At 45.1% G+C, this 20077-nt stretch overlaps 1 protein-coding gene across 3 annotated transcripts in view; it reads right to left on the reverse strand.

The window, feature by feature from the left end:
• LOC131664933 (homeotic protein antennapedia-like) overlaps nucleotides 1-20077 on the reverse strand; it is a 281825-nt gene that overhangs the window by 34945 nt on the left and 226803 nt on the right. Inside the window, exon 1 of one of the 3 annotated variants that reach the window (XM_058936425.1) lies at nucleotides 11057-11985. The exons of the other annotated variants lie outside the window; for them this stretch is intronic. The gene's annotated coding sequence lies outside the window, so the exon portion shown is untranslated. Of the gene's footprint in view, nucleotides 1-11056; nucleotides 11986-20077 lie in introns of those variants that run through there. 3 annotated transcript variants of the gene reach the window in all.

Raw genomic sequence — 20077 nt, forward strand, 5'->3', positions numbered from 1 at the left:
ACGCGTTTGCATTAGCTTGTCCAAGTGAAGCCCGATTAAGCAGCTTTCTTTGATAAGGGAGAAACATAAATGTCGATTATTTTGTCTTAATGTGTCGCGAAAAAAGAAATTCGAGTTCTACATAATATGAATTGTTCGGAACATCAAAAAGAATAGAGGCAGTGAAAAATCCATGAATACTGAAGCGTGCGTGGCAGCCGATCTCGAATTGGAATCTCGCGGACGAAAACTGATACAGCCAGGAAGATTAAACTTGAACAATGTGGCACGGCCGTGATAATCGTTGGGAAAAAAAGGGAGCCGACGCGCAATCAGCTGAAAAAATGAAACCACGAGCAGGAGGTAAGGTATACATGGACGGGAAACAAATGAAAACCCATTCCCATATCGTTCTCTCCGGTCTCACTGGGCGCAACGCTAGCTACGCGAAGTGATGACTCTATCCAATCGAGCGGCTCGATTATTCCCTCTCTTAGCGCTCTGAGGAAAAGGTCTAACGAAAAGCGCCTATGATTTACGACGGCCATTACGGTACCGATAATTATATGCTGCCGGCCCTTGCACTCCACTCTCTCTCTCGCTCTCCCCCACCCACACGTTCCGATCTGGCAGCCTGATACACGCAAGAGCGCATACGATTGGCCTTTGTACATTCTCATTCTGCTGTTTAGTTATAAGGCAGTCGCCCAAGCTGAAGAGGGTCTGCGATGCAACTCGCCATCCGGTAATTTTAGCTTTAAATTATGATGGGAGTTGCAAACGGATCGATCCTCTGTTTATATCAAACCCCTCCCACTCGTTTCCTCTCTCTCTCTCTCTCTCTCTCTCTCTCTCTCTCTCTCTCTCTCTCTCTCTCTCTCTGTCGGTCTCTCTCTTGTTCGACGAAGGTCAAGATATGTCCGAATAACTTTCAACACTTTTATTTCTCTGTGTACGACGATGTGTTGTTTGCCCTGAGATTTTCATCATTGTACCGGTGCTGGATTAGACAACTTTAGGAAAAATTTTCATAATCATTAGTATCAGAATAATGTGGGACCACAACTTTCTTTTGAGAATTTGCTTTAGGAAAGTGATCATTGCAAAATTGTTTGAAAATGGTCAAAAACTAGACTTCTTTATATCTATTCCGTTAATGACTGAACAATTCAGAAGTGTTAATAACTAAATAAAACCTTTTACGCGCAAATATTCATAAATATTAAAGAGATAATAAAATTACTAATATTGAACCAGAAAAGTTTCATCTTGTTTATACAGTCTATTACACTTCTAATTTCTTATAATGATTTCTTATAATGATGAGTAAAAAAACATCGAAAATAATTCAATCGATAATAATCAGCTCCTTTAAAAACATTCAAAAAATTTTTTTACAGGAAATTAAGAAGAAATTTTATTGGAAAAGCAATTTATTTGAGGTCCAGTATACAGAATGCTTAAAACTTAATGTATTTTTAGACAGTTTCATGAATTACGTTGTTCAAAAACACAAATAGCCTAGTGAAGCTGAATCGAAGTACTAAAAAACATACCTTTATAAAAGTATATTCTTTCGAAATAATTTCCACTAAAAAAAATGTTTATTAATATTTGCAAGGTTTCTCCTCAACTGGATTTTAGCATTACGATCGATCAAATAATCGAGGCTTAACGTTTCTGAATGGAAAAGTTCGTCGGCCCGTGAAAAATCAACGTAGTATGCGTGCTACAAGGCAAGAAAGCTCGTAAATATTGTACGGAACCCGGCAAGAGGGCGCGCAAGAGTGTACGAGCGACTGTTCTTCTACTGCACCCCGGGGAACCCCTATTACGCTGATTCTCTTACGACCGATGTAATCATCTAAGTATCTCCCTAACTACGAACTTCTGCATAGCTTCTTTTTCTTGCGCTCTGAGTTTATGCTTTGCTAATACAACAGATTCTTTCTCTAAGTTGGTTAGCACTAATGACAAGCGACACTCGAAAAGCTTTTGTGTTTCTGATTAATTTTTGAATAAGTAAAGATTTATTCCACGCAAATTCATTTTTAATAATTTAATAATTTCGTAACTAACTTATCTTAAAATTAGTAAACACCACAGTGCATAATTTCTTTGCAGCAATGGATTCGCATAAAAATATTCAATAGCCATTGTTTTCCATAATAACCAAATATAAATATCCTCACGGAATCGCCAACAGAAAATAATTTAAACGAAAAACTGTAAACGCAGCATTGTTCATAGGTTCGGCCACAAAAAGAAATATCGTACGTAAGTTTGCCACAGACAATCTTATCTCGCCTCGAAGCGGCTTTCAATTCATAAAGAACAATTACCAGTTAAACTTTTAGCGCTTGTTATCGACAAGTGTTTTGCAAACAGTCACGTCCATGGACATACGTACATGCTGGTCCTATCTCTGTCCCGCACGCGAGAAAGTCATACACCTACAAAATTACCTTTGCTCACACGATGCTCTCTCGCGCATACAACGCATGTATCGCCATTGTCTTTGGTGGCGCGATTGAGACATCGAGCGCGAGTTAATGCGGCGTTGCGTCACGCAAGCGACTGCTACAACAATAAACTACGCGGACATACAAGCCCTGCCTCCGCTACATGTCATACGCGTGTGTCTGTGTATGTTTACGCGCGTGAGCTACAGAGAGAAGATCCAACAGAGATAGTCGCTGCTGGTGCTACTGCTTCTGCTTCTGCTGCTGTTGCTGCTGCTCTGGCATCATTAACATAACTGACAACCGGCCAACTAGACGACGACCCGTTTCCGACGACGCGCCTATGCTATACACTGTACTCGACCTTTGCACATCGTAGTTCGCCTGCACTCCTACTGTTCGAGTGCCTCTCTCATTTGATATACTATAGATCTACGCTACTTTTGCAAGTACGTGAAAAGTTTGATCGATCTTTAAGCGGTACTTGGCCAACCAGGAAATGTACTGTATCAAATTGACGCCGCGGGCTTTCCCGCGCGTAATTACGGCTTTTCAGTCGAGCAGCTGTGCGAAAAGTCATTTAGATAATAATCGCTGGCTACTGCCACGAGTCTCGCTCGAGTGGAAAGCCGTCATTACAGCACGAGCACGCGCTAACCCGTCATCATCTTTGCCTACTTGCGCTCAGCCAACATCTTTCATCTGCAAATCTACACGTTTCTTTTGCGCGCAAGGCTTATATTTTCGGCGACGTTTAATCAAACCGACGCTTCGCGTCTCAACAATATATCTTGTGACAATTGACTGATTATTCATGACCATGGTACTTTTTATCAGTTATTTTTCTCACGATATCATTGAACGATTGTTTGAACAATACTCACTTTATTAGGTATCGAGTCATTAATAGTATAGCATTTCACTCTCGCATGATGAATGTCTTAATTAAAAAAAAAATTGTCAAGCTTAATTAGTTTGTACAGAAATACCATGCATATTAAGCCGATCATTTTTAATCGGCTCAATTTCCGCTATGCGATTAACTTAATAATCGTTATTTTTCCAGTACATCGATCTGCAAAAGAACTTTTTCAATGTTCATACGCTACAATGGCAAAACGATTTGAACAAACTACAGCCATTTGATCTTTATCAAGGCCCCAAGAAGTGTACAAATAAACGCCAGCAGTGTAAAGGAAAAAGAAGAAGCCAAGTAGCATGAGAGCAAATCTTAACAAGCTCAACGAGTATAGAAGTTAGGTCAATCCCGAGCCGCTTGGGCGCCGGGCGTTGTTATCGCTGCTACAAACAGATAAGCCCGACTCGAACATCAAGATAGCCAAAAACGAGAGAAGGAAGAGAAGTTGGCTTCGTCGTCATCCCTTGGCAAAGAAAGTATATATGACTGGCACTCAAAGTTATCCGGAGTGCGCGGCGCAATTAGCGCGCCATAAATCCTGCGGATAACGCGACGGCGCCCCGAAGGCGTCGCAAGACGCCGCCGCCGCCGCCGCCGCCGCCACCAACTCGGCAAACGGGGGGAGGGCTTTTGCGACCAAGTTCTCTCCTCCCTCTGGAGTCGCGAGACTTTGAGCGGAGTACAGCTTGACAGCTTCTCGTGCTACGCCGTTCTTCTTCCTCTCCTTCAGCGACGTCCCGTTATAACTTTTCTTCGTATAACAATAGCTGCTCGCGCGTTATTTCGATGATTTCCGCGAGAAATCTTGCCGAGGTCTTCCAAATGCGAGAAAAGCTCGGCAGCGGCGGACGAGAAAAAAAAAACAAGAAAAGAGAAAAATAAAACTACGGCACAACAGCTACGAGCAGCAATTTATCTTCTTGTGGCGCGCACGCTATAGCAGTTGTATAGTTTCTTGGACGAAAATAGCCCGAATTTAAGCGCAGTTCACGCGCGCAAGCTCAAGCTCTAGCTTGCCCGAAAACAATACGAGGCGAGTTTCCCTTAAAGTTGTGCAATGGCCGCAACATTGAGAGTGAGGGAGAATTCGAACGGCTGATAAATCAAGCGGCACGCGCTCTCTACGCCCCACGTGCACAAACGAACGTACAACGCTGGTGCTTCCTGCTTCTCTCGTTCATTACTGGGCTAAAAGATTTTTCGTTTTTCATTCGGCTATTTTTTTTTATTCAATACCTGCATTTCAGACGATGCTCGAAACGCACGATTTGGAGCTATTAACCGAACTTTCGATATTTCAATGCCGAAAGTATTATCTCTGACAGGAACAAAGCGATTTAAATTTTTAATGAACCAGAGAACGGCCACACGCGTGCTTGGTAACTCGCGCGTTGTGGGTCCGAAAATCAGCGCGCTAATCCTTGGAACTCTACGAGTATAATCTTTTCGCGGCGAGAGAGAATGCCACAGCAACTCAAAAGAACTATCATGACTCGCCAAGATGAAGGGTATAACAGTCATATAATAAGACTTGGAGACACTCGACTAGAATGAGAAAATAGCGGAGAGAGCCGTTGAAGAAACATGCAGTGCTCTCGAATCTGTAACGCGGCCATGCGGTCGCCGCCGTTTCTATATACACTCGAAAGGGTTTTTCCGCGAGCGAGTGCGCGCAAGCGAGCAACGTGTCCTGTCTCTGGGCCTTCCGCCGACGCCGCGGCCGTGATTTATGCGCGATGGAAAATACGAGAGAAATGAGAAGAGAACGAAACGCGACCGAGAAGCAGTCCAACTCTTTCCCCTCTGGAATGGAACGTCTCCCTCTCGCCTTGCGAGAGGCATAAGCGAAAAATAAAAATACACAGTGTCGGCGAGCGTGAAGGGAGGGATACATTCTGAGGTGTCCGAGCGAGATAGAAAGCTGTGAATGTATAAATGGTTACCAACGAAATTACGATAAGATTGTTATTTCTGGCTTCTTTCTTCGCACCCAAAAAGAGGAAAACCCAGTATTTGTAATCTATTCTTCCCTCCGTCAGACAATTATTGCTCATTTTTACTTAAGCGTATTTTATACATTTTTAACTTATTTTATTGTTGCATAATTTTATGCCTCCATATTTATATTTATATCACACATACACTGTTACTGTTGCATTACTGCTACATTGCCCGCATGGAGTTTTACCTCAAAAATCAAATCTAAATCTAATTCGTAAGTAGATGTGTATAATCAATGATTGCTTGCTTTATTCTCAAAAATGAATATTTCATCTAAAAAAACTTCATATGTCGAATCTTTGAGAATCAGCCAAAATAAAGTAATAAATACTGCAACAACACCGTTTTGCTGATATGGTTTCCAGCTTCTTCAGGTTTTCATTATAAATATTAGAACAATAAGTTAATCATGATATATATAGTTATTCAAACAAATAATTAAAAAAATTACAAACTGTAAATACAGTGGTAAAACTAAAATTTACATATTTGTTAAGAAGATTATAAGGGAAACATCCTCTCGTCAATGTATCATAATTTTATACAAGTGTAATAATCAAAGTGGCCCATCATATCTTAACACTACTTCATATTGAACCGAGAAAGAATACTTGGAAAATTAAGCAATAAAAGAAATCGTATACGACTCAATCGATATTAATTAAGAAGTTAGATTAAAATGTATTATGATTGACTTATTGTTCAAACAATTTTAATAAAGACCTGAAGATTGGAAATTATACCAGACAAACGTTGTTGTTGAACAAACATGTTGTAAATTAAATTTATTACTTTATTTAGGTTGACGTGCGACATATTTGATCGTATCAGAATAACTTCCAGGTTGTAGAAAAATTATTCATTAAGCCGTGAAAATTCGCGACCAATTTTGTACAGTTATTTATCTGAATGCTTTTTGTACACGCTGATTGTATATGTGCAGTGCAAAATTTGTAACAAGGCAGCATATATCGGTGAGTGCATAAAAAGAATTATCCAAGATTATTCGAACGAGCAAAGACACGTTTTTTCTCGACCAATTTAACAGACGACTGCCTGCGCGCTTTTGCTCTCTCGCCGTTATACATCATTTCAATCACAACAGTGATAACGCACGGCGTGAACGTGTACACAGTGCTTTTCAATGGCATAATGAATTTCACCTTTCTCACTCACACAGACACCTCAACGAGGATAAAAAGTCTTACACAAGCGGCAGCACACGCAGTGTAAGGAAAGAGGGCAAACATAATAAGGAAGAAGAAGGGAAGTGGCGTCGTATAGCAAGCACAGCTCCCTTGACTTTGAACGAGAGACCGCGCGCGAGAGAGAGAGAGAGAGAGAGAGAGAGAGAGAGAGAGAGAAAGAGAGAGAGAACTCGAAGCCATAAATTTCGATATTATACGCGGCTCTTTTCTCGGCTGCGCGCGAGCAAGCGGCGAAAAGGAAGAAGGGCAGCTTGTGTCTCCCTCCGCTCTCCGGTGACGCAACCCATAACAATGCTCTCACGAGATTTTAACTTTCTTTTTTTCGCTTTACCCGTCCCCGAGATCGCGCGTGCAGGCCTCTCTACAATGCCTTTTGCGTAAAATTTTCCCTGATTTCCTCGCGGGGTATAAAAAATTCCTCTTGTTTTCTTTCCCTATCCTCGTCTAGCTGGTCGTTCGTTCGTGGCTCGGCACTGCTGCTGCTGCTGCTGCTGCTGCTGCTGCTGCTGCTGCTGCTGCTGCTGATGCGCCTTTCGAGCACCTTGCCCTCGGACTCAAACTTCTTGCTGCTTCTCTTTCCATGCAGCCGATAATTTATAGGGCTGGATTTAAAATCGCGATATCATAAAGAGGAAGTCTCCCCCCCCCCTGCTCTTTTAAGGAGCCTGCACGCTCCTGACAATTCAATTCTTTTCGTTGACTTAGCAGCAGGACCAAAAATTTATGGCGTTCGTCGTGGAAAACTCGCGCGATCCTCTCTGTCTTTTGTTTCTTACTATTATTGCTGGCTGCTACTGCACGCCTTATGTACCTCGAGTGCACGTGCGCGACTTGTATTAGATTTATAAGCGGGCGTGTACGTATCTCGGGCGACGATCTTGTTAGCAGGCGTTTAATCGTCTGTGAAAAATGTGCGCAATACAAGCGCTATATGCGCGTAATTTTTCTTCTTCCTCTGCAGCCTCTTGTGAGGTGATACGATATTATTGCCAAGCTGGGTGCGTACTTGGCTTATGTTTGCGCTAAACGCACTCTACCTATTTGTCGATTATGTGCCGCCTAGTTCACCTTTTTCGCCAGAAATTATAAAATTCAAATTTATAACGCAAATAAAATTTATACAACGAATAATAGTAATTGCAACTGCATGTTGCGATTCAATTCTGAAAAATATAATCTGGTTGAAATGAACATTTATTCTCAACTCGTAAAGTGTCATAAATATGTCGAATTGGTGAATGAAATTCAAGGAAGAAAAGTTTCAAGTCGAAAGTGGAGTAAAGGGACGGCAGCCTACGCGTATAAAACTTTAAAAGGCGGCCCGCGGCGAGGCTTTAATTAAAAGTCTCCATTAAAGTCTCGTATATTGCGCATTTTAATAGAGAGAATGAGATAGAGAGAGCCGGGAGCAGAGAGCGCGATTCCCATCAGCGTTTCCGCGCTTTCAGCTGCGGCGGCGGCAGCGCAGGTGGCTATATATACGCGATGATGACACGACCGAGATAAGAGACCGCTTGCCCATAAAGACATTCGTGCGGCGGCATTTGTGCATTCATATATGTATCCACGATGGTCACGAGAAAGAGACGATGTACGAACTTGCTCGCTGAGAAAAGTTCTCTAAAAATGAAACGGGCTCGATTATCCGCGGACGTCGGCAGCGACGATTCGCAAAATGTTTAGGTAAGCAAGAATAGCGGTCCCCTACGCACATGTTTGTCCGCGAGAATTCGAAAACACAACGATCATTCAATAAGGCATTAGACGCGCACACAACGGCGGCAGGAGCAATGTAATCGGTACAATCATCGGAGCTGACGTACATGTATTGCCGTGATAATATATAGGCCGAGCAGCGGCAGATGCGCTTGACGTGCGCGCTTGCTGCTGCTGCTGCTGCTGCTGCTGCTGCTGCTGCTGCTGCCGGCTCATTGACACAGCCGGCCCCCGTCAAATTTTCCAATCACCCCTCTTCCTGCAGCGCTCGCGCACGCATGCACAGCGAGCGGGCTTTTTGTATCGGCCGGATGGGGCCGCCATGTCGAACGCTGACGCGCACTGTCGAAGCGATATCGAGAGGAAAAATGGCAAAACGGGGGGTGTGCCCGCTTATGCTCGATTATGATGGCCGACGCCCACGGACGCGCTTGATTATTTTCGTGACGCGCGACGTAAATGACGGTTGAGTTATCGTTGCGAGACACATCGGACGTCCGAAACGAAAACAATGTCGACGGGACGACGTTCAGTCGAAAGCTATCATGACGGATATGGCGAATAATCTCTCATTATTGTTGTTATACCAAAGGAAACAATGCTTGGCGCGCGCGCGCGAGAGCTGCAAAATTTTCGTAATCACTTTGTGCGCATATCGCGATAAATCACTGCGGATAGATGCTGTTGAGCGGGAAGGGGAAAGGGCATTACCACGCGCATACAAGTGTTACCGTCGCGCGTCAATTTCGTACTTTAAAGTAAAGTCGGCTGTTTTGAGGACGCGATGCACGCGAGCGCAGCGGATGACAGTGAGCCTCGATGATACATTGCCCCGGCGCGCGCGAGCTGTAAGCCTCGGCGCCGATTAATCTTTCCTGATTTTCCCAGCGACGCCACTCTTGTTGTTATCATTATTGTTTTTTATTTTTCTGACCGTTTGATAAATATCGTTGATTTGCGAAATTTTCAATATATTTTTGTGCTTGCGAAGGCGTCAGGTTGATTCGACTGCGCGCGTCAATCAAATTTAATTAAATTCAAAAGAAAGGAATGGCTGTTTCCATCGACAACAATGTGGCCTTATGTATTACATTCAAAATGTATGATTGGCAGTGCTAAAAGTTCGTCGCCTACACGGCAATGAACTACAAATCAAGGAGTGCTATCTGAAATGCCGTCAGCATTGATTTGAAATATCCGAAAATCCGTGTTTATAGTTTTACGCGCTGCAAGTTAGAGCAACAATACGTAGAGGCAATAAATCGAGCGGGATGTCTATATATGTAGTCGACAGCGGGCTACGGCACAGCGGCCGGCGATAAAAGCCGCGTACGCGCGGATAAATAATTTGACGGCCGGCGAGAGATGCCTCCGTCCCCTGAATAAGTGAGAGCAAGGCGAGCGGAAGGGAAACTCGCAAGCAGGCACGTTCACCTTGACCCTGAGCTAGTGGCGTTTTTCGAAAGCACGAGTACGCGAACCGATTGCATAATTCATAAGTGCATGCTTACGCCCTCATGAGAATCTCTTTTTAAAACTTGCGCTCTACTGCAGGTTATAAGCGGAGGGCGCGTGCGCCGCGCACAAGAAAGTATGCTATACTGCTGCAAGAAAAGTCGTCGTCGAAAGTGAGCTGAATTATGGGCAAGCGAGCCGGAATTCGCGTTCTTGCCGTCGCAAGGAATTCAGCCCGCGCGACAGCGAAGGGACAATTACAATTAAGAGGCGGTTAGCGAATTACCGAACATTTCAAGCACGCCGCCGCCGCCACCACCGGGATTCCGAGTATTGTGTATACGTGCGCGCGCGTCCATGTGTGTTCACGGCGTGAGTAAGATATGAGGTAAGATACTCATACTAACGTTGCTCTTGCCCGACGCTCGTTTCGCTTCGCGTGAGAGACAAAGACAGAGAGAAGACCGATTGTTTTCCGAGATCTTTTTGTCCTGCATTTTTCGGTTAATTCAAACAAGCACGGAATTCGTCCAGAAGAATCCGTCGAGTAAAGGAAAAAGATAATTTTATATAAGTCCGGCATCTCGAGTTTTAACGAGACTGAAATACTCGTAATACTGTCGGTAATCATTGCACGCAACTATGGCAATAATTGAATATTCGAAATTCATTGACTCGTAATCACGTTCGGTTTTTAGCTGAAAAAAATAATAGATTTGACGGAAGAAAAGTAGAGTCGGAGATTGAGCAAATTGCCGGCACATCAACAGATAGCCAAAATTTTCGTCTCGCCTATTCTTTTTAGTCAATACGGCTTTTTTCCGGAACAGCAAATTTCACAACGTCAGCAAGCACGCTTTACTCGCTCGCTCGCGTTCTCTGATTTTACGTCACGATAATCCCAACGAAATTTCGCTGTCGATCAAAGTAGCATTTTAACGAATTGCAATGTTCCAATGTTTTGACGGCACTTTTAATCTAATCTATAAATTACTGGTTGCATAAAAATAAAATTTCATAGCGTAACGCCAAGATTTACTGGTTTTGGATTCTTTTTTAGGCACTCGTCACCGGTTAGAGTACACGGCGCGAACCGAGATTTTTTTCGCCTGGCAATTGAACGTGCTGCACTCGTCCGATTAGCAGGCATATCTTGGCGAGTAAACTTAGGTGATAGTCGGATTTTAGCGCGCTGCGAAACAGCAAACAAGTGGAGAAAGTGAGAGAGAGAGAGAAAGAGAGAGAGAGAGAGAAGCGCAACCAAGCGAGAGTGCAGAGCGGCTATGCGATAGGTACAATCAGGAGCTCGATCTCACCTGCTCGCTTCGTCGTCGTCGTCGTCTCTTTTTCCGTCGCCTGCGCTTGCGAAGAAGGCCTCGGCACTTGGGCCGGGCTGGTCGCGTCGGCTGTTGCAATTGCCTGTATTGTCGTGTCGCGGCGTTGATGCGAAGTAGCAGCAGCAGGATTTGGGTTACTTTGGTTTGGCCCTCCTTGCGCCTCCGCAGGCGCTCGGCGGCGAGGCCCTCTCTTCGCGGCTGGGGCCCTCGAGCTTCTCGGAGCAGCCCCGTCGTCGTCGTGACGGCCGCAACAGCAGCCTACGCGCGCGCGGCCCAACGCCGCCCCCTTTCCCAGTCACCGCTGCTGCGACCTCCGACTGCGACTGTCCTCTTGCTGCTCGTCCTGATCCGCACTGCTTGCGCCGTCCGCTGCTCGTCGCCGCCTTCGTGCCGCTTGCTGATGATGCTCGCCTCGACTTTGCATCTGCGGCTAATTTGCCTGTCGGACCGATTATCACCTCGTCGTAGTCGCTGAGCGCCCAAGCTCCATTCAACATCACCAGCGACCACCTTCGATCAACGCTCGAGCGCGCCTTTTTTCCTTCTCTGCAGCTTCGCTCGCGACCTCGCGGATTGCTCACACCATCGATCTGCGACCTCGCGCGAGTCAGTCACCCGTCGTGGTATTTGGGCTTATGCATAGCTGTCGAATCGCGAAGCTCGCCCGCACTGACTTACGTCGATATTATTTTCATAAGGAATGGAAAGCGCGACGTGGCTGCTGCTGGTGCCCGACACCCACGAACAACCATCAGCGACGAACGTTCGCCCGAGGAGACGCGACGACGACTGGGTGATCCGCGAATCCGGCGCTCGGAGGCTGTGCGCCGCGACGCTGTGCACATGCGTTGAGCGATGTTGGCCTCCCCCCCGCACGCCTTTGCCTCGCGCCCCCGTTCCGCTCACTCGCGTGCTCTCTCTCTCTCTTTCTCTCTCACTTGCTCTTGTTGAAGAATGCGCGGGTGCTACTGCTACTCTCGCCGCTCTCTCTCTCTCTCTCTCTCTCTCTCTTTCTCGCTTTGTAGTGGGATCGAAAACTCAGGGGTAGGCACCGGCACGATTTTAGCTTGCGGTTTTGATACTAATTTCTTCTTTTTTATTCTCTCCCCGCCCCCTTTCTCTCTCTATTTCTCTCGCCCGCAAAGTTTGTTGAGGTACACTGTCGCTCGATAATTTATTTGTGATTCCTTTATACACTGGCGAACCGATAGGCTCGCGCGTCAGTGCAGAAAAAAGAAGAGAGTATAGCAAGTCAGTCGCGTGCCGACGACGGACTTGGCTGTCAATCGCTCGGCGGCTTGTACATTGTGCGGTTACTTTTATATAGATAGTGGTGCCAAGGTATGGGCTGACGTAGCTCTCGACGAGAGCGTAACGTATAGCCCCTGGGCAGGAAATGATATAAATAGTGGCAGTCTAACCCGAGCGCTTGCACGCACAAAAGCGCGTTCGGTTCGTCGCCGTTCTCACACTGTTATTGCGCGTAGCGCGCTATCGATCTTGCGCCTGTCGCATTAGCGACGAGCAAAAGCATCGTCCGATTAAATATTCGCGCATCGCGCCGATATGCAATGGGCGACGGCTCGAACGGAAACGATCACTGCTTTTGTTCAATTCCCGTTGGAGCAAAGCCGAAAATGATTGAAATTCAAAGTCAGGCGTGACGTCGAAAGCCGCCGTAAAACCCATCTCTACATGCTCCTCTCTCGTGCAGCAGCAGCAAGCGAACACGCAGTAATCTCCGCTCTTGCTCTCTCTCTCTCTCTCTCTCTCTGGCTCGATCCCATTCCCGCTCGATAGTTCGTGCCATCTTTCTCGCGAGCCGTCGTCGAACGAAATCGACTCGGATCCCGTTTAGTTCTCGCTTTCCTCTTTCCACCTGCACCCGAGCACTCTGCGCGTGTGTGTGTGTGTGTGTGTGTGTCCATGTAGAAACGCGGTACCGCACATGTTCTCGCTTTCGTCGACGAACGGATGCATCGTAAATTTCTACGTGCCCACGATGATTAAGGGCTAAGCGCTCATGGATTATTGAAAATTGGGAAAGCCACGATGTTGTTTTCCAGCTCTATGTCTATACGCACGCATCGCATTTGTACGCAAGGACTAATAGTTGTTCAAAGAGGCTTGCACGTGGCTGAGTAATTATACAGATTTATCACTTAATTAATGCAATTGCGCAACGTCGGATCAAGTGTATTTCAAGAATTCGCTGTTCTAGGAAAAGCAATAATAATCGCTTTCCTTGTACACCATAAGCAATTGTATCTTTTTATCCATTGGCATAATTACTTATTTACTTGTCCCACGACAGAATTTATAGCTTCGAATTTTTTGAATGTTCCAGACTCTCTGCGTCGGGCAGATGCCTCGCTACCGCCAGCACGTGTGTGCGCGCGGAATCCACGCGCGGCTAACTAATTTCCACATTCTTACACGGCATCGCATCGCCACAGCAGATCGCAGCGATCGTCACCTGAATTAGCTCCCCAAAGAAGCCGAGAAGAGAGATCATCTCTTTCTACGGCGGCGGCACCGTCAGTATAAAAGAGGCACACTCGAGACTCGAGAGATTCTTACCTGAAACAAACAAATGTAAAAAAAGCTATTAAAATTTATTACCCGGAACGCAATAAATATAAATGTGCGTTCAATCTAACTAGTAAGTAGCAGAAAAGTTAGCGGCCAGTTAAAAGTTGTGTGCGCAAGTAATTAGGACCGTTAATCGGCACACGCACTTAAACAGACAGCAATAAAAAGAGTAACGTCGCCTTTACTCTCTTGAAGCTCACGTCACACACACATACACACTGTAAACCACATCACGACAGCGGAAGTAGTAAGCTCTATGGCCAAAGTCTAGCGGCCGTGAAACAAAGCAGAGGAGCCGCCAGCCGTGTAATTGGACTTCTCTTTCTCTCTACCGACTCGACTCCGTTTCTTATTCTTCTTCTTCCATTCGTCGTCTCGAAGTCGAGCTCTGACGCTCTTTCAAGAAGGCAGCCGAGAGCGACACTGTCTGTACGGCCAGTGAGGAACGTCCCTCTTATTTACCAATCGACGATGGAGACGGGCTACTGACACTCGCGGCTGTGCTATGCTATGTGCGGCTTTTATGAGTTTCATTACGGTTAGCGCTTGCTGCTTTATTACGCGCTTCCACGCAAACATTTTTGTATTTACGAAAGTACTTTTTTCTACGCTTTCTTTCGACTATCTTTTAGTCATTTTTTCACATTTATTAATTTACGATAGTCTCGATAACGAATCGATTATTACTTCTCAACCTTGTTATTCTTATTGCATTCTTTTGTTTTATGTTTCCTTCTATGTACTGTTTTTCAAAGTTTAATTTTTAAAGATATAAAAAAGATAAATCATGGAATGTACAAAAATAGCCTTAAAAAGACACGCATTCATTGTTTTTATCCCCTCTCCAACGCATGTGCTCTCGTCGTGATGTGATGACGCATGCGCTAGCGATGACGGGCCATGTGATTGGCTCAGGCTGCACCGTATGCACGCTATAGGGCCGAATGTCCTTCCCACTCTAATTTATCCACGTCACGAGTTATTTCAAACTTTGGTAAAGCTCATTTTTTGATTAAAATCTACATTGTTCATTAATAATTTAAGTACTATGTTTTTTATATCACTTCGATTCGAAAACTACTATTAATTAAGTTTGAAATTAATTCAGACAGACAATGTGTCAAATCAATATTGTCGATGATCAACTGCAAACGTGTGAAATAATTATTGATTGTTATAATTTACTATTGCAGAGTATATTTGAAAGAGGCGCAACTGAAGTAGATAAACCGAAAAGGGCTAAAATAAGAAAATAAACGATGAAAACGAAGTGTGATGATATCCTACTTTGCAAAATAAGCGGAGCGAGTAAATTATTTTCAATTGCCTAATCCCCCCTTAAGACACATTGCGTAGCGTTTCGCATCACAACAACAAATCAAGCACTCACATTGTAGGCAAGTGCAGATAACAGTCAAACAGACATCGCATCAAACGCAGCATCTGATCACGGCGCAGCAACTACATACATGAGAAAAAGAATGTCTTCGTGATCAGCATCGACGATCTCACGATCCCCTCGCGTATATGCACAACCTCTCTCGATCTCTCTTGCAGTGTATCCGAGATGTAAGAGGTAGCAGAAATCATGAGTGTATACGCCGCAACGACAACGACGTGACCCAATTCAACTTGTCAATCGCTCTTAATCAGCATTCGCTGCATACGATTTTTCGCCTCAAGGATTTTCGCAATGCAACAATGAGTGAGACAGACGCCAATGCCCCCCGGAATAAGATACATATTGTTTCAATCAGACAACCATTTTTCGACGATAAATTCTTATTTTTCTCTCTCGCACATTCAGCACGACATCTCGGAGAATTCGATCGCTCGAATATTTATTCATTCACCTACGTTGCATCAGCGCTTCGCGATTCGTTCGAGTTGTTTTTGTCGTTGCAGATCATGTTTTGTCATGCGTACTCAGCTCCCACTGGTTGGAGGTAATGCGAAAAGTATTGTACGCTTCAAGCTAAGACTCTGCGCGATTACGCTGCTCGTTGCGGGCTATTATGACGAGCGTAACTGTATATTCAACCACGTATCATTCGACAAACAGATATTTGCAATTTTTTTCTCATGGCAGCCACGTTTGGCCGAGCTTCATTACAGCCGACAGCTGCCGCGATCGTACTCAATTCAAAGGAGTGCGCATTTATTAGCAACGGAGGAAAAGCAGTAATTTTTTTTATCATAAGCACTTTTGGCGCGCATTGTCGGTAGATGAGTTTCGCCACTGCGCGCACAGTCTGGCAGGAGCGCGAAGCCAAATCTACACTCAACTAACGCACGCGCACACAGGTTATATATATGTATATATATATATATATATATATATATATATAAGCTATAATCTCCGTGCAGCGTTGGGCCACGCAAGAGCTGTCACGGCTTCCATTTCCTGCATCCCGCCGACGTCTCAAGAGCGTACAGGTCCGTCCCAGCTCCATGCACTCACACAGCCGCGTAGAGCTACATTGCACGAGTGTAGGGCGCGCGAGCAAACCCTCTGCGGAGGTAGAACGCCAGCAGCAATGTCGTCTAGCTTGAGAGAAGCTCCGGCCGAGCTGGCAAGTTGCGCTTGAGAGGCGAGGGGGTGGCACACCACCACCCGCTGCCCGTTATATCAACTGAAGGCGAGAGAGAGAGAGAGAGAGAGAGAGACGGATATAGCAAGCTCAGACGCACGGGCGCGCCTGTCTAGGACAGCCTTACATATACATCTACGCAGAGAGGCAGAGACACCAGTATGAACGTTTTGGAAATGCAGAATCTGCTATTTTGGCGAGTATTACGATGCTTTGGAAATAAGATGCGAAATCGATAGGATAATGTCAATTACTCATTAACAATCCGTTGTAGATAAAGAAAAACTAAGCGAATCCAAATGTAACGTGATCCTTACCCAACCGGCGAAAGAGCTGTAAATCAGTAACAAGTTCATCAAAAAAGCCGAGAAGTCTGGCATTTCACACGGGCCTCATTGTAAACGTTTGGCCCTTGGATGTAGTTTTTATATATAAAGCTGCACAGCGATCGAGGCTTAGACATGAGAAAGCTCGCGCGCCGCAGGAAGGGGAGCTCGCGGTAGCGGTGGCGGCGGTGTAGCCAAGTAAAGCGAAGAAGGGCCGTCTGTGTGGAGTACCGCTTGGCTATATATATATATATATATATATATATATATATATATATATGTGTGTGTGTACAACATATATCTATATAATATGTATGTATATATATAGAAAGAGCAGGGAGGGCAGCGCGGGGAGCAAGCAGTAGTAACGGCGCTGAGAGGGGATGAGCGATGGCAGAGTATTGATTTAGTGGGTTTCGCCTTCTCCTTCTATTTGTCCCTCTCTCCGTTCCACATCTCTCTCTCTCTCTCTCTCTCTCTCTCTCTCTCTCTCTCTCTCTCTGTCTACGTCTCGCGCTCTTTCTCGCCCCCGAGCATTGGACGACTTTTCGGGGGATCTTTTCTGTTCTCTTTCTCTAGCTTCGCTTGCGCGCCGACGCCATCGCGCCTTTCGTCCGTCTTTTACTTGTGCTCGGATTTATTTCATGCTACATCTTTCTCGTCTGCATGAAACAGTTGCGCGATGATTTTTGTTGTGCCCTGTATGCGCGATATGTGCGCTGAATATTTGATAATACCGGTTTTTCGCCGATAGATCTTGAAACATTGCAAATCATCAACTTCGAGTTCACATGCAATTAATTGAAGAACAACACAATATATATGATACCTTGGAAGAACTAATCTTTTTTTTTCGATAACGACAACACGAGTTAGTCGACAATCGCAAAGAAATTCTGTGTAAGAATCAATTGAGAAATCATAAAAACCGCAGATCAATCGAGAGAACTGATGCTTATAGACCTGTTAGCATATGATAAAACGACGCAACGTGAGAATGTTAACAAATAGGCGCAGGCGCTTCGGAAAGCTTGCTGCGGAAAAATTATATTCAATGATAGAGTCGTTATACAGGAGTTCGTTTATTTTTTACGAGCGAATCCGGCCCATAAAAACGAGCGTTATGAGCGCGCAAGTGACAGCATGTGGGGGCAAAAATAATGTGTTTGTATGTGTGTGCGTGTGTGTGTACAAGCGACAAGCGATACAGGTGTCCCATAACATTTTATTACAATCGCCTACATCATCGCATTTACGCAAATCGTGCAAAGTCACGACAGCCTACAACGCATATGAATAAAAAGAAGGAAAGGCAAGTGCAAGCTCATTTGGAAAATAGGGTGCGACACTCGTAATCGGTTAATCCGATTTCGACGAAATCGCGAACGCAGTCTTGCGATATATGTAATGTTTGGAGTGTGGGCGCGAAAAATAACGTCACTGCTGCTGCTGCTGCTTCTGCCGGAGATAGTATCGCGCGAGGTAGTTAAGAGGTGTTTACAACTCCACCGGTGAATCTCTGTGGCCGAGCAAACACCGGCAGAGAGAGACGGAGAGACGGCAGTAAATATTCTGCGCTTCCCACTACGAGCAACCAAGGTCCAATGTATTATCTCGGGCTCCCCCTTCTTCTTTTGGACGTATCTTTTATTTTGATTACAGCCTTTTTTGAACATTATTGTTTCGACGACTTTTCAAAAGATTACGGCACAATAATAGAAATAATTTCATCAACATTTTAATGGTTGAAATAATTATTTCTCTTTCAACTCTTTAACGATTAATTGAAAAATTATTTTTTCAAATAAATTGTAATCGTAAAGAGATAATTTTTTAGTAGGTTATAACAGTAAAAGTTGTGCTATCTCTATAATGAGAATAGAAAGAAATTACTCGGAATTTCCATCTAACAGAGCTTGAAAAATGCTCAAGACAATTGCGATATTTGCTCATTACTTCTTCGTGTAAGGCGTTCCGATATCGAACGAATCAGCGCGAGCTTCTCTTTCAGTCGGAGAAGAGTAGAAGAGCGACAAAGGGGCAAGAGAGAGAGAGAGAGAGAGAGCAACACACGGAGAAGAATAGCTCTCGTCGCGTCGCGGAATTCCAATTTATACCCTCGCTCGCTCGCTCGCGCCCGTCTCCGCTATAACGCTTTCGATCGAATAGCCCCTTTCTCTCAAACGAAAGCATCCGCTTGATTGCGCGCTCTCGCCCCCGCGCGTACAGCCAACTTTTTTCCTCTCTCCTTCTCTTTCAATTTAAAACTGCGAGAGAGAAGGAGACATGGCCTACGCCTACGGAGGAGATGAGACACGCCGCTGTGTATAGTGGTTCCGCGCCTCGAATGTCTAATTTTAGGTGACGTTGAGTAATTGGAAATCGCGAGTCGATTTTAAGTGTTTTCGCAGTGTCGCGCCGCCGGGGAATTTTTCTCTCTTGCGCAACGGGTGAAAAACAACAGAGAGCAGCAAACGAAAAGAAAAGAAGAAAAAGTAGCTCGATCGCCGACGACGCCCGATTATGATCGAGTGGGCTCGCGGTTCGATTAAAGAGGCAGCCCCGTGGCAGCTGAGAGAGCTTTATTCCAACGCGGACGAGAAAGCCGTAATTAATAAGCGATATCTGCTCGGGCAATTTTCTCGGCGGAGCTCTGACGTAAGATGCAGACGAAAAAAGAAACTCGAGCCAGCGCGTTCCAATGGCGACTCCTCGTGCACGTAGCCGGTAATTTTCGAGCGATACTCCACGGCCGATTCCGATCATATTTACGAGAGACACGCGCCGCGGACCGATCGAAGCGCAATTACCGTAATGGGATCGTGACACGTTGTCTGTGCGAGCACATATGTCTGAGTGTACGTGTGTGTTCTTTCGGAGAAAGCGAAGCCAGTCGGAAGTCACCCTCTCTACGTGTGACTAAGCGCCAAGGGAAAGCGATGCATCAAAAGCCAGTAGAGGAAAGAGACCGAAAGAGAAAGAGAGAGAGAGAGAGAGAAAGAACAAGCGCGCGGGGAGAAGATAAAAACAGTGTGATGGCTTTGCGGTGCGGTGCGACGCGGCCGCCTCGCTGTTTTGTTCCCCAATCTCTCTTTCTCTCTTTCTGCCGTAGTGTGTATGTGTTATTGTTATTGGCTGGGTTCTCCCGTCGAAAAGAAAATTTTTTTACTCAGTTTGCTTTCCCGTTTATTTTTGTGTGAGTTTTTCATACGTGTTAATTCTCAAAAGAACGTTTTTTTTTCGAGGGAAAATAGAAATCAAAATTTGATAAAATGCAATAAATCAGCTTCGTCTGCGGACTGAATTCTTTTGCGCGAAGTTTCAACGAGTGCACTTTGCGCGCACAAGACAAATAAACGTCAAGGAAAAAAAAGAGGGAAAGCTTTAACGCAGAGAGAGACAGGGGATAAGGGTAGATGGGCGTCGCTAGTAGCTGACTAGCCTTATACTCTCGTGGGGTTTGGGGGAGGGTAAGGTTGGCTTCCGGAAAA

This window comes from Phymastichus coffea, unplaced genomic scaffold (assembly GCF_024137745.1).
Source record: "Phymastichus coffea isolate CEN01 unplaced genomic scaffold, Cenicafe_Pcof_1.1 PCOF00046, whole genome shotgun sequence".
Taxonomy (NCBI): domain Eukaryota; kingdom Metazoa; phylum Arthropoda; class Insecta; order Hymenoptera; family Eulophidae; genus Phymastichus; species Phymastichus coffea.